The 13,928-nt window shown below is 33.1% G+C and overlaps 1 protein-coding gene across 4 annotated transcripts in view; it reads right to left on the bottom strand.

Annotated features, from left to right (window-relative positions):
* The window catches only part of LOC123531451 (rap guanine nucleotide exchange factor 4-like), a 162,993-nt gene that overhangs the window by 53,783 nt on the left and 95,282 nt on the right, over positions 1–13,928 (bottom strand). Inside the window, exon 1 of one of the 4 annotated variants that reach the window (XM_045312426.2) lies at positions 1,837–1,944. The exons of the other annotated variants lie outside the window; for them this stretch is intronic. The gene's annotated coding sequence lies outside the window, so the exon portion shown is untranslated. Of the gene's footprint in view, positions 1–1,836; positions 1,945–13,928 lie in introns of those variants that run through there. 4 annotated transcript variants of the gene reach the window in all.

The raw sequence follows: 13,928 nt of genomic DNA, 5'->3' as shown, positions 1-13,928 counted from the left end.
TCCCATAATACCCATGTTGCAGACCCCCTCTTTAAATTTTCAATCTAAATTTTAAAAGAAATCTTTTCAACCTTTCTGAGAGAAAGGGTTTTCAATAATTTTTTTAAAAGGGCTTCAAAAACCCTTCCCAATTTAAAAACCCCCCCTTTAACACTTACCCGCATTTCAGAAAATTGCCCCATCTTTAAATTTCGAAAGAAACTATTACCTTTTAAAGGGGGGTGCATACCAAAAAGTTTCCTGACTGAAGGGCGAAAAGTGAAAGACCCGGGATCTGAACTGCACAAAATGTAACAAAGGAAGAAAACTCGTGTCCAGCATGTTAAAAGGGGTTGAAAAAATTTTTTCACTATCTGTCAAAAATGGGGGGATTTGGAAATCAAAAAACCCGGGTCCTTTTGGCAAAAAATTTTAAAAAAAAAATTCCCAAAAAACAGAAATTTAAATTCAGCAGACATTTGCCAGAGCTTTTTTCCCCCCTCCCTCCATTGAAAAAAAATCTTCGTTTTTAAAACTTTTTAGTTTAAACTTGAACCATTAAATTTTTGCGAAAAACTGAAAAAACCCAAAAAAAACCTATATATCTTTAAACCCGCCATTGAAAGCCCTTTACAAAAGTCCGGGTCTTTTCCCTGATGGCCCTAAAACATTTTTAAAAATTGGGACTTTTTTTTAAACCACCCCTTTACAGCCAGGTTTTGCTTTTTCCCACAGGATTTTTAAAACTGTTACCCAAATTTTTTAACCCTTCCCAACCTTTAAAAAGAGATGAGTTTTTACCAAAAAAATCCCAAGTTAAGGGGGGAAAAGCCTGGCCCTTTAAACCGTTTTTAGAGCTACAAAGGGGAAGGGGGACATGAGCCCTTGGTCCTTGGGCAAGGGGAAAAAAATATTTTTTAAAGGGAAAATTTGCAGGGTTTTGGGAAAATAAATATTTTTAAAGGGGAGAGGCCCCTAATAATTTTGGGAAAAATACATGATTTAAAAAAAAAAACCCTTAATTTTTATAAAAAATATAAAACCCCAAAACCAAATAATTTTCTACAAAATCAAAATTATATTCCACATCTTCCTTTTGGCATGGGGTCGGGTAGGGTTTGTGATCATGGTTTTAAATAATACATTAAAATTGAATCACAGAAGACAAAAAACCCAAAAAAAAAAATAAACTGCCCAACGGGTACCGGATCATGTTTTTATTTAGGGTAACAAACAAAAGGAATTTTAAGATGGGCCAAATATATTAAACACTTGAAAAAGTTTTTCATTTTACAACAGAAACCCCAATTATCTCAATTTTTCCGTGAAAGGGGGGCCCAATTCCAAAAATCTTTTTTAAACTAAAACTCTTGTGGATAAAAATCTTTTTTCCACCAAAAAATTTTTTTTATAGTTCAATTCTGTTCAACACTATTTTCTTTCCTTCTACCTTTCTCTTCCTTTCACTCTTTCCTTTCTTCCCTCATTCATTCATTCATGCACCGCCATTCAAATCACTTAATTTCTTGGACATAACATATTTGGATTTTTTCGAAACAGTATTTTTGCAAAGATAAGAATTCCCCCGATTTGAAATTTTAAATTTTTAAAAGGGAATAAAAAAAATTTACTTCTTCTTTGGTGTTTAAAATTTTTTTGGGGAAATTTTATTGTTGAGAAAGCCCCACCTGAAATCTAATAAATTTTAAAAGCACCCCCAAAATTTTTGGCCATCCAAAATAAAAAAAATTTAAATAGCTCCAAAAAATCATAAAACCTTTTATGTTTTTTAAAACCAAATTTTCTGATTAAACATTTAAAATATTGAAAATAATAAAAAGAAATGTTCACACCTACCTTTATAGTTCTGTTTATCTTCCACGATGAAGTTTCCTGCAGGCTGAATAAATCCAAACTGAATCTAGTGTTATCCTTTCATAAACTTTTTTAAAATTTCTGCTATCCCCAAATTTCAATTTTAAAACACCCTTTTCAATAGACTTAAATACCCCAAAACCATTCCCGAATCCAAATTTAAAAAATTAAATGCAGCTGAATTTTTACCCACTATCATATTGCCTTTTGGTTTTTCCCTTCCCAAATTCAAATTTCCCCTTTAAATGCGCCTTTTTGTTTAAAAAAAATTTTCCCTTCAAAACAACCTTTAAATTTTTGGGTCTGTTTCCAAAACTGTCCATTTTTTGAAAAAAAATAAAACAGGGGTTTAAAACCGGGCCCCGTTTTTGGTAGTATTGGTATCGGTGGGGGTTGCCCGATAGTGTATAGGGGCCTAACTAGGCGAGTTTTTAATTTTTAAATGTCTAGCCTATTTTTCGGTATCACAAAAACTATTTTTTTAATTTTTCAAACATGCCGGGAAAAAATTTTTTCCCCACTCGCTGCACCCTCATTCAGCTTTTTTTTCTTTTTTAAGACACTTAAAAAAAATTTTTGATTCATTTTTATCGCAAAATTTTAAGATAAAAAATGTGTTTTGATGAATTGAAAAAAATTTTCCCCCTTTTTTCCGGGAAATTTAACCCCTTTTGGGGAAAATAACTAAGCATAAAAAAATTTGGAAATGGGGAAACCCTTTTTTTAAAAATTTAATTAGAAAACTTTGTTTAAAAAAAGTCCAAAGGAACAGACAGCCCTTTTTCCAGAAAAAAAAATACTGTTTTATTAATCATTTTTTTGCCACAAGCAAATATTTTTTCATTGTCAGAAAATTCTTTTAAACGTTTTTTTTGTTTTTTTTTTGCGCTTGTTTTTTTTTTTTTGGCCTTTTTTTTTTAACGGGAACATTGTTTTAAAAATTTACATCAGAAAGAAACCCAGCCTAAAAAACGGTAAAACAAGTTTCTTGAAAAACACAACATATGCTTCTTTTGTCTGGGATATATTATTCTGCTGATTTTTTAATCAGCAATATCAGCTTTAATAAGCTACATCTGGTAAAAGAGATGAAATTGCTATTTAACACAAACTTTTTCTAAAACAAAAGGGCAAATACTATATAGGGCCACAAAATTAAAAAACCCCAACCATAGTGCTTTGTGCCCAGCATGGACCCCAGCCAGCCGGTTTCTTTCAAACCCTATTGCAATCAGAGAAACCTTTAGCGAACAGCAGGGAAAAACTACCAACTGCGCAGTTTCGCGGGCCCTTTCTGGATCCATGCGGGTTGGGCCAAATTGCACATCTATTTTTGGGGTTTTTTTAATGGGTGGCCCAATTATGGGGTTTTCAGTTACTGAAGTAGAATTCTTCCCTTTCTGTTCTTTTCTTTTTTCTAATCATTAATGAAAAAGACAAACAAAATCAATTGCTAGATCTTCATCCCCAAAAACCTTCTTATTTTTTTTCCCTTTCATGAATTTCAAAAAAAAAAATTCTAAAGGGAAAAAATATAAGTTTTTAAAAATTTTTTTTTTAAAAAAGATTCGTTTAAAAAGGGAAAATATTTTTTTTCAATGAGTATGCGGGTTGTTGTTTTTTTTATAAACCCCCCCCAAAATTTTTTCCCAAATCTAAAAACCACCATATTTTTTTTTTTCTTGAGAAACATCACCTTGTGCCTTTTTTTTTAAAACAGCATATTACCATCAAAAAAATAAAGAAAAAAAAAAATTTTCCCCCCCCCCCCCCCCCCCCCCCCTTTCCCTCCATTAAAAAATTTTTTTGGATGATCCTTGGAATTCTAACAAAAGTATATATAACTCTTAACCCCGAAAACACAATAGGGCTTTTTGCAGTTTTCCCCCTTTTTACCGGGCCCAAAAAAAAAAAAATTGCATAACTCGGGCCCCGCTTGTGCTGTTGCTTTCTTTTTTTTTTAAAAAAATAATAAATTGCTTAAACATCCATCTGAAAAAATCAAAAATGTATCAAATAAATTATTTAAAAGGGCACCTAAAAAAATTTTTTAAAAAAAAAAAAAAAAAAGGGAGGAAAATAAATAAAAATATCAGAACAGCACGATCCTGGAAGAAAAAAAACCTTATTTTAAAAAATACAGACTACTTTTCCGGGAAAACAAAATTTAAAAAACCCCGCACACAAGAAATTTTTTTTAAAGGTAATTTCTAGAATGCCCCAGGAAGTTAAAGGGGCCCGTTGCCTTTTCCCAAAACCCCTTTTTAAAGTATAATCCCTTCCCTTTTTTTCCCCCCTCTTTGCCCCTTGAAAAAATTCCCCTTAAAAGGAACCTATAAATATTTTTCGGTTTCTTTTTCCTTAGCCCCTAAACTTCAAAAAATGGAAAAAAATAAATCCCGGAAAAATTAAAACCCTTAGAATTCTTTTAAATATGACCCTGTGATATTAATATTAAGAATCTGAAAAAAGTGTATTCAAAAAACCCTTTCAAAGACCAAATTTTTTCTTTTAAAAAACCATCAACTTTAAATTTTTAAACCCTTAGTTTTTCCGACTTGTGTTTTCTTATCATATATTAAGATTTTACTAAACATAGAAGTAATCTTATTGAAACCTAATCTATAAAATAATAAAATTTTCCCTTTTAATGACATTTTATTCTATAAATTTTAAGATAATTTAATTTGCTAACCCAAAGCTTACCCTTAAAAGTTCAAACAAATGTGTTATAAATTTTTTTAAAAAATTTAGCAATACTAAAAGCTTAATTCTCTGAATGAAAAGCTGAAAAGAAAAAGCAATCGAATATAATAGGCTTATAGAAAGTACCTTTTCAAAAATTTAATAAACCCATACTTTTTTGTAATATTACGTTACAGAAAAATTTTCCTAATAAAATTCTTTCGGGGCCCCAAAGGTTTAAATGTTTTTTTACTAAAGTCGTGTCAGGTGAATATTTGCCCAAATCCAGGGGGTTAAAATAAATTATTTCACCCTCCTGAAACTAGCCCCCCTGTAACTAGCGAAAATGACTTCCCCCTAAAATACTTTGTTTTTTTTTTTTTTGGGGTTTTAAAACCATTTTTCAACGTTTTTAGTCAGTAAAACGGGGAGTTAACCTAAACCCTGGTTCCCCCTTTCGTACCATTTCAAAAACCCGTTTTCCCCCCCGCAAGGGAAATGCCAACTTCCCCAAATAAAACGAGGGGGGGGGGCGAAAAGTTTTGGACAAAAATTCTTTTAACCAAAATGGGCCCCGGAAAAAAAATATGCCTTCCCCCGGGGTCAAACTCACAAACCCCCCAATCGGGATCTGCCTCTCCCCCATTGGCTGAGCATACTGGCCCCCCCCCTAAGATACAATAAAACACCTTAAACTCCCAAACATAGTCTGTCTTTTTTAAAATATATAGGGTTTATTTTTCCCCTTACTAAGCTGCTGTAACCCTGTGAAGCTGATAGTGATTTTTATTAACAAATTTTTCTGCGATAAATAAAATGATCAAAATTTCAGTTATAAATTTTTCGTAAAAATAGAGAAAATGTTATATATAGTGGGAAGGTAAAACCCCAATAAAAAATTTCATAAAAACTCTTTAAAAAATAAAAAAAGTGCAACTTTTTAATTTTTTAATTTTTAAAATTTTCCACCCCTTAAAAAAAAGTAAATCTAAAACTCTGGAAATTTTAGTGGGTTTTTCACTGAAAATACAGAAATTCACCCAAAAAAAAAAGCCAAAAACCTTCAAATTTTATTCAAAAAACATCTTTTGAATTTTGGGGAAAGGCAATAAAGGGCCAAAAAAACAAAATCTTTCAAAATAAATGGCGCTAACGAAAAAAGGCACTGAAAAAAAAACAACACTAAACCTTTGGGCGGCTTAAATTCAAAAATGTTTTGGGAAAAAGAGGCCTTTCAAGACAATTTGCCGGGCCCCCAAAAAATTTTCCCTTTTTTTAAATATCAACACCAAAAAATAACATATTTTTTTCTCCACACAAAGAACACACCAAAAACCCAAATTTTAAAAAACTGTTTAAGACATAGTAAAAATTTTGTCCTTTTTAAAGTAAAAAAGGGGGGATTTTTTTTGGCCAACCCGTTTTTTTCAATTTCAAACTAAATTTTTCAAAATGGGAAAACTATTAGAATTTCCCCTTAAAAATATTTACAAAAGGACTTTCTATTTGGGTTTTCGATTTTCCCCTTGTATTTTAAAAAAAATTTTCTCGATAAATTTCACTTTTTCCTAATTAAAAAATCATAGGATTTGGGATAAAATTTTTACCTTGAAACAAAAACTAAGTATCTTTTAAAATTCCCTTTCGTAAATATTTATTTGAAAAAAGTAAGTGTCCAAAATACAGAGACTTTAGGGAATAATTCTTTAAATTTAAGAATAAATTTTTTTCAGACATAAAGATTTCATTGTCCCTTAAAATCAATCGGGAAATTAAAAAAATCAAAAAATTTTGGGCCTTTTTAAAATTTTTAAGATTTTTACACAATTATTAAATTTTTGCCCTTGGGCATTTAAAAAAAAAATGGGGGGCCCCCCTGGCAAAAAAGTTTTTTGGTTTTGGGAAACAACTTTTTTCTCCCCTGATGAGGTGTAAAATTCTTCATGCGGGGAATCTTTCCCGCAAGCTTATGGAAAGGGGCCCCTGTTTCCCTGAAACAAATTTCCGGGAGGGCAACCCGTGGGCTTCGTTCATCAAATAAAGCTGTGGCAAATTGACATATAATTTACCAAACTGGGTTTGGTGTAAAACCCAAAAAAATAAATCAAACAAATTTGACAAAAAAATTGAGGGTTTTAGATTTCAAACTATCTTTTTTTATTTAAAAAATAATAAAACCATTTTGATTTTTTGAATAAAAATCATCCCCTCACAGCCCCGAATTATATAATTTAAAAAATCCCCCGAACAAAAAAAAATGATTTTTCAGGAGAAAATCATTTAAAGAGGTAAATATTTTTTTTTCCAAATTCCCAAATTGTTTATCAAGGATTACATTTTAAAATTTTTTAAAATGTTAACAGATATTTGCCTGCTTTTTGTGGTTTTCTTTTCCCGGGACGCCACCAAATGTTTTTCCCCCATGGCAAATAACTGTGATGAACATCTGTGGTTTCCTAAGAGCAACCGTTTTTATCTTCCCTTTTTTAACAGGGGAAAAAATCAAAACCCTGTAAGAAGAATTTTCCCATTTTGGGAAACCAAAAGTTGACTGCTTTTTTAATTAGCACAAAAATTGATAAAATTGGATTCAAAATGATTTATTTCATCTTTTTCAAAAAACATTTTAGTTCTATAAACCCAAAAAATGTACTGGGAAAAAACCTTTCCTCCCCAAAGAAGTGAAACTTTTTTCCCATTAAAACCCCGGAGTGGGGGGTATTGGGGTTAGATTTTAGCTTGTGTTCAACTGCCTGTTTATGTTTGGGGGTTTCTGAAAGAATCTTTATTTAAATTTAAAGCACGTAACATTTTAAGTAACCCTTTTTAAATTAAAAAACAAAAAAAGTTATTTTCAAAGTTAACAACCTAAAAAAAAAATAAAAATGAATTTAACGTTGCTTAAGGGACACGTAAGACCCACAACATTAGCGAAACAAACTTTTTTATTTTGGCTTAGGGTAAATATTATTGAGGGGGGTTTATAATTTAAATTTAAAATAAATGCTGAAACCCCAAATTTTAAAAAAATGACGAAAAGGGTTGGGGTTTTAGAAAAGGAGGGAGACATTTAACGGGTGTAAAAAAACTTTATTCCTTTATATTAATTTCACTCTGTTTTTAAAAAAGGACCGGAAAAAAGAAGGGGAAAGCCCAAACATCAGACAAAATAAAAAAAAAATTAACAAAACTTTAAAATTTCTGTGGAGTATTTTTAGAGTTATTAAACATTAAAAATGGGCCTTTTATGGGTTTTTTGGGCCCCTTTAAAAAATTTTGCGGGGGTTTTTTTCAAAACGAAAAGTCATCCCCCGATCCGCGCAGTCTGGTCAGGATCCATTTCCCCGTGTTTGCTTTTTGGATGCCTTTGGGGAAATTTAAAAAAACCCCTTAGCGAAAAGCATGGATCCTGGGTCGACTGCGCGGGTGCACAGGCTTTGGGCTGGACCCCTCTGGTCGCAACCACTGTTTTTGGGTTTTTTCATGGGACCCGGGTCCCAAATTTTCTTAATTTTCAAAAGATTTATTCCTTTTTGGGAGTTTGTTTTTTTTCTGTAATGTCAGGGCATTAAAGGGAAATAAGGCAAAACAAAAAAAATTACAGGGACATTAAAAGTTTCCAAAACGGGAGAACATTTAGCACTTTTTTTCAAACTTTAAATTGACAGATTCCTCACCAAAAAAAGAAATTTTTCAACACAGAACCGGGGTTAAAAACCCAAAATTGGGGAAAACCCCTTTTTCCCCACTACTGTGGAAAATCATTTATATCATCATTTTCAAATTAAATGAGCCCCCCAAAGGGGGAAAAACCCAAAATAGTGGGGGAAGGGGACCACATGGGGTCCAACCAGCCTGCGCATCCCGCAGTCTGGGCCCCGGACCATGCTGTTCGCTAACAGTTTCCCAATTCCAATAGGCCCTTTTAAAAACGCCGCAGGGGCCTTACCAGACCGCGGGATGGGGAGGCTGGTCTGGATCCATGCTGGTCGCAAACCCACTATTTTGGGGTTTTTCCCTGGCAAAAGGCTCAAATGTCTTTTCCCTTCAAATTTTCCCCAGAAAGGGATCACCCCCCCAAAACTGATTGTTAAGTGACTGGGAACTAGGGTTTACCCCTGGGAATTACATTATTATAACCTTTTAACATTTTTTTCTCTTTGTATTTTAATATTAAGGGAATGTATCAAGAAACCGTTTTTTAACTATCTCAAAAGTATCATTGAAAAAATAAATGACTGTACCACTGTATAATTGTTTTCCCAACTGAAAAAAAGACCCGCAACGGGAAAAATACGCCCAAAAACTTACATCAAGGGTGGGAGCAAAAATTTTAAAAATTTAAATGTTTTTACCCCCAAAGGGAAAAAATGGAAAAACCCCCAAAAAAAGGAAAAATTCAAAAAAAAAATCCCAAAAAAATATTTAAGCCTACAAAAAAATCCTTTTCAGACTAGGTAAGTAAAAAAGACCCCAAAAATTGGAAGTAACCATCCCTTTTTACAAAAGAAAAGGGTTTCCCCGGTTTTTTCCCCACGGCCCAAATAAAAAAGTTTTTAAAAAAAGCTATTTAATTTAACATAAAAGGGAATAATTCAAAAAAAAAAAATAAGTTAAAAAAAAGACCCGCCCAAAAAAAACCAAAAGCACTGCAATGCAGAGCAAAAATCCCCAAAACAAAATCATATATGACCTTTGAACCCTTTAAAGGGGAACCCCTTTACCCCTTTAGGGGGGGAGTCCCCGGAAAAGCGCTCTGCACATTTTCTCAGTGGGTTTAACCCTTTCTGCCAAGTTTTTTTAAACCTTCCAGCATTTCAAGAGTTACAGGCGGACACAAAACAAAATGGGTAGACTTTTGACCCCCAATGTGACCTTGACCCTTTAACAAGTCTCCGAACAAGCGGGTCTGCACTTTGTCCCTTTGGGGTGGTGAACATTTTTTGTCCAATTTTTTTGAAACCTTCAAGGGGGTCAAAGTTACCCAAACGGACACAAACAAAATGATTTTGACCTTTTACTCCTAAGTGTGACCTTGACTTGGGAAACGAGTCCTCCGGAACATGCGCCTGCACTCGTCTTGGTGTGGGAACCAAATTTTTTTTCAAGTTTCTTTGAAACCTTTAAGGGGTTCAAAGTTACCAAACAGGGCACGAAACAAAATGAAAATAACCTTTGACTCCTAAAGGGGACCTTGGGCCTTTAAGCAGTTTAAACCGGAACAGGGGGCTTTTGCAAAGTCGTCTTGGTGTTTGGGGAACATTTTTGTCAATTTTTTTTGAAAACCTTCAAGGGGGCCAAAAGTTACCGACGGGCACGAAAAACTGATATGACCTTTAAATCCTAAAATTGGGCCTTTACCCCTTTAAGCGAGACATAAAAAAAATGCGCTCTGCCCAAACTCCCAGTTTTGGGAAAATTTGTGTCAAGTTTCCCTTTAAAATCCTTCAAGGGGGTTTAAGATTACAGAGCGGGCACGAAATTGCTAACGGACAGACGGACACCAGCGTCATAACTTAATACGTCCCTTCGGGCGTATAAAAACGCATTAAAGTGACATGTTTGCACTTCTTAGGGAAAAACTATTCTCTCAAAAATGATGCAAGAGGGCCATATTGTCTCGAAGTCACACGCCTGAACTTGAATAGGTCACTCTGAATGTATGTATGAACCAGTCAGTCTGAACCACTAATGGAAACAGTAAAATGTTGTATTTAGTATAAACAGAGAGCCATTGTGGCCCTAAGTTGCTCACTTGAATTTTCCCATTTGGGTCTATTTATATTTATTTACACACGAATCACGAATGGTCCCCAGCTGTTTTTAAAATAACATATAGTTTAAATTTTTGCATACTAAAAGCCCCAAAAACGAAAATATTTTCTGGTACCAGAACCGGAATAATGTGCATCTCCTTTTCAGAGTGAAGCTTCCTATGAATTGTCACTAAATTCCAGCCAGTGGTTGCCTAGAAATACTCTGAACAAGGATGGCATTATATCAAAGGGAAATAACCCAGTGGAAACTCACCAGACCAAAAAAGACAATATTTCGCATCTCCCCGTAGGAGTGAAGCTTTTTAAGCAGTTTCGCTGAATTCAAGCCATGGATGCTGAGGGAAAAACTCCAACCAAAAAATAGTCCCAATATACTTAAAGTTAAGTTATTAAAAAGGGCAAAAAACCCCGGGGGCCCAATTCTCCAGAAACCCTGACCAAAGATGCTGTATATAAAAAAGCCATCATGTGGTTCATGAAAGAGGGTTTTTTTAAATCTTTTTTTTTTTTTGCTCTTTTTGGGGTTTTTATTAGGGGGCAAGCCGAAACCCTTTGAAACCAAAGACAAAAACCTTGGGGAGGGTGCTGCGACCAAGTTTGGTGAATTCCCGTCATATTCATATCTTTTTTACTATGGTCAACCCAAAAATCTACTAAAAAAAGCTTACTTTTAAACCCTTTTTTTTTTAGATACTAAAAAAGTTAAATTTAAAAAAAGTATCTCTTATTTTACTTCATTAATGACATTTATAATGTCTATCAAACTAGTAAGGCAAAAGTAACAAGCTATTTATTTGTTTGTTTGTTTTGGCTTTAGTGCCATTTTTAACAGTATTTCATTTATGTAACTGGCAGGCAGTTAACCTAAAAAGTGTTTTCCTTTTAACTATACCCGTACTACCTGGGTTTTTTGCAAAGGGGAAAAAAAAAAAATGATTTTTGATACAATTTCCCTTTTATCAAATTTTTTAATGAATCACCCCCCCTCAAAAATTTTTAAATGAAAATCTTTAGGGCCGCACTTTGGGAGATTTTTCACTCTTTCATTGAGCTAAGCAAGCTAGCTACAAAGTTCATAAAATTCTAAAAGACATTTTTCAGTAAACAATCATTAACTTTTTAAATAAAAACTATCAAACGCAATAAACAGAATAAAAAAGAAAATCTTAAATTTTTTTATTTTTAATTTTAATCAAAAAAATTTTTTAAACTAACCTTCATGTAGTCCCAAATCCATCCCTACAATTTTAAAAAATTCGTATTCTGAATTGATTTTTAATTATACCATTAAAAACCCACCTTCCAACCAAATTTTAAAAACAATTGATAAATGTCAAAAGTATGAAAAGTGCTCATGGGTTTTTTTTTTCAAAATTGAATCTAAAAACCTACCGGACATGTTACTTAAATTAAACCCCAAACATTACATTTCGTTTTTAAATTTTTTTTTAATCAAATTTTCCCCCCCGTAAATTTTTTTCCAAAAAAAAAAACTGTTAAAAACAAAATTTTTACTGCAAAAAAAAAAAAAAAAAACCCTCTGAAAAAAAAATAAAGTTAGTGCACCTTTAGTTATTTAAATTTACACCTAATATCAAAACTTAATAAAAATGCTCGAGATGATGAAAAAAAACAATTAAGGAAAAAAATTCCCCTTTTTCCAAAAAAAAAACCCTCCTTTTTTCCCAAAAAAGTCCTTAGGGGAAATATAATTTTACTCACGGCAATTTAGTTTCTTATTTTCCCACTAAATTTTTTTTAAAACTTTCAATGAAATCTATTAATAGAAAGAAATCCTGTTTATGACAGTTCATGACATTTACTGTGAAAAACAACAGAGAATAATAATTTTTGTCTCACCAATATCAAAATAACAAAATTGATATGTCCCCTGGTAGCTGTAACTGTTTGTCAATTTAACTATAAGGGAGTGTGCTACTGTAGGAATTAAAAAACAAGAGGGCCAAGATGGCCCTAGGTGGCTCACCTGAGAAACACACCATAACACAACATATTAAACAGAGTAAACATGTTTGACCTAGCGATTTCATGGAAAAAAATATTCTGACCAATTATCATTAAAATTGGAGCAAAAATCTTGAGTATAAGTAAGTATTTTCTTTGATTTGACCTAGTGACCTAGTTTTTGACCCCAGATGACCCATATTCCAACTTGACCTAGATTTCATCAAGGCTACCATTCTGATCAAATTTCATGAAGATCAATTGAAAAATACAGCCTCTATCGCATACAAAAGGTTTTTCTTTGATTTGACCTAGTGACCTAGTTTTTGACCCCAGACTACCCATATTCGAACTTGACCTAGATTTCATCCAGGCAACCATTCTGACCAGATTTTATGAAAATCCAGTATAAAATGCAGCCCCTATTGCATACACAAGGTTTCTCCTTGATTTGACATAGTGACCTTGTTTTTAAACCCAGATGACCCATATTCAACCTTGACCTAGATTTCATCAAGGCTATCATTCTGACAAAATTTCATGATCTGTTGAAAAATTAGCCTCTATCACATACACAAGGTTTTTCTTTGATTTAACATACTGACCTACTTTTTGACCCAGATGACCCATATTGAAACTTGACCTAGATTTCATCAAGGCAATCATTCTGACCAAATTTCATGAAGATCAATTGAAAAATACAGCCTCTATTGCATAAAAAAGGGTTTTCTTTGATTTGACCTAGTGACCTAGTTTTTGACCCAAGATGACCCATAATCAAAACTAATGTAGATTTCATCAAGGCAATCATTCTGACTTAATTTCAGGAAGATCAATTGAAAAATATAGCCTCTATCGTATACACAAGGTTTTTCTTTGATTTGACCTAGTGACCTAATTTTTGATCCCAGATGATCCATATTCAAACTTGACTTAGATTTCATCAATGCAATCATTCTGACCAAATTTCATGAAGATCAATTGAAAAATACAGCTTCTATCGCATACAAAAGGTTTTTCCTTTGATTTGACCTAGTGCCCTAATTTTTGACCCCAGATGACCCATTTTCAAACTTCACTTAGATTTCATCAATGCAATCATTCTGACCAAATTTCATGAAGATCAATTGAAAAATACAGCCTCTATCGCATACAAAAGGTTTTTCTTTGATTTGACCTAGTGACCTACTTTTTGACCCAAGATAACCCATTTACAAATTCGGCCTAGATTTCATTAAGGTTGTCATTTTGACTTAATTATAGGAAGATGAATTGAAAAATACAGCCTCTATCGCATATACAAGCTTTTCCTTTGATTTGACCTAGTGACCTAGTTTTTGACCCCAGATGACCCATATTCGAACTTGTCCTAGATTTCATCAAGGCAATCATTCTGACCAAAATTCATGAAGATTAATTGAAAAATACAGCCTCTATCGCATACACAAGGTTTTTCTTTGATTTGACCTAGTGACCTAGTTTTTGACCCCAGATGACCCATTTTCAAACTCAGCCTAGATTTCATCAAGGGTATCATTCTGACTAAAATTCATGAAGATTAATTGAAAAATACAGCCTCTATCACATACAGAAGGTTTTTCTTTGATTTGACCTAGTGACCTAGTTTTTGACCCCAGATGACCCATT

The sequence above is a fragment of the Mercenaria mercenaria genome, chromosome 11 (assembly GCF_021730395.1).
Source record: "Mercenaria mercenaria strain notata chromosome 11, MADL_Memer_1, whole genome shotgun sequence".
Lineage (NCBI taxonomy): Eukaryota > Metazoa > Mollusca > Bivalvia > Venerida > Veneridae > Mercenaria > Mercenaria mercenaria.
The sequence above is the reverse complement of the archived record's forward strand: the minus strand, read 5'-3'. Positions and strand labels throughout refer to the sequence as shown.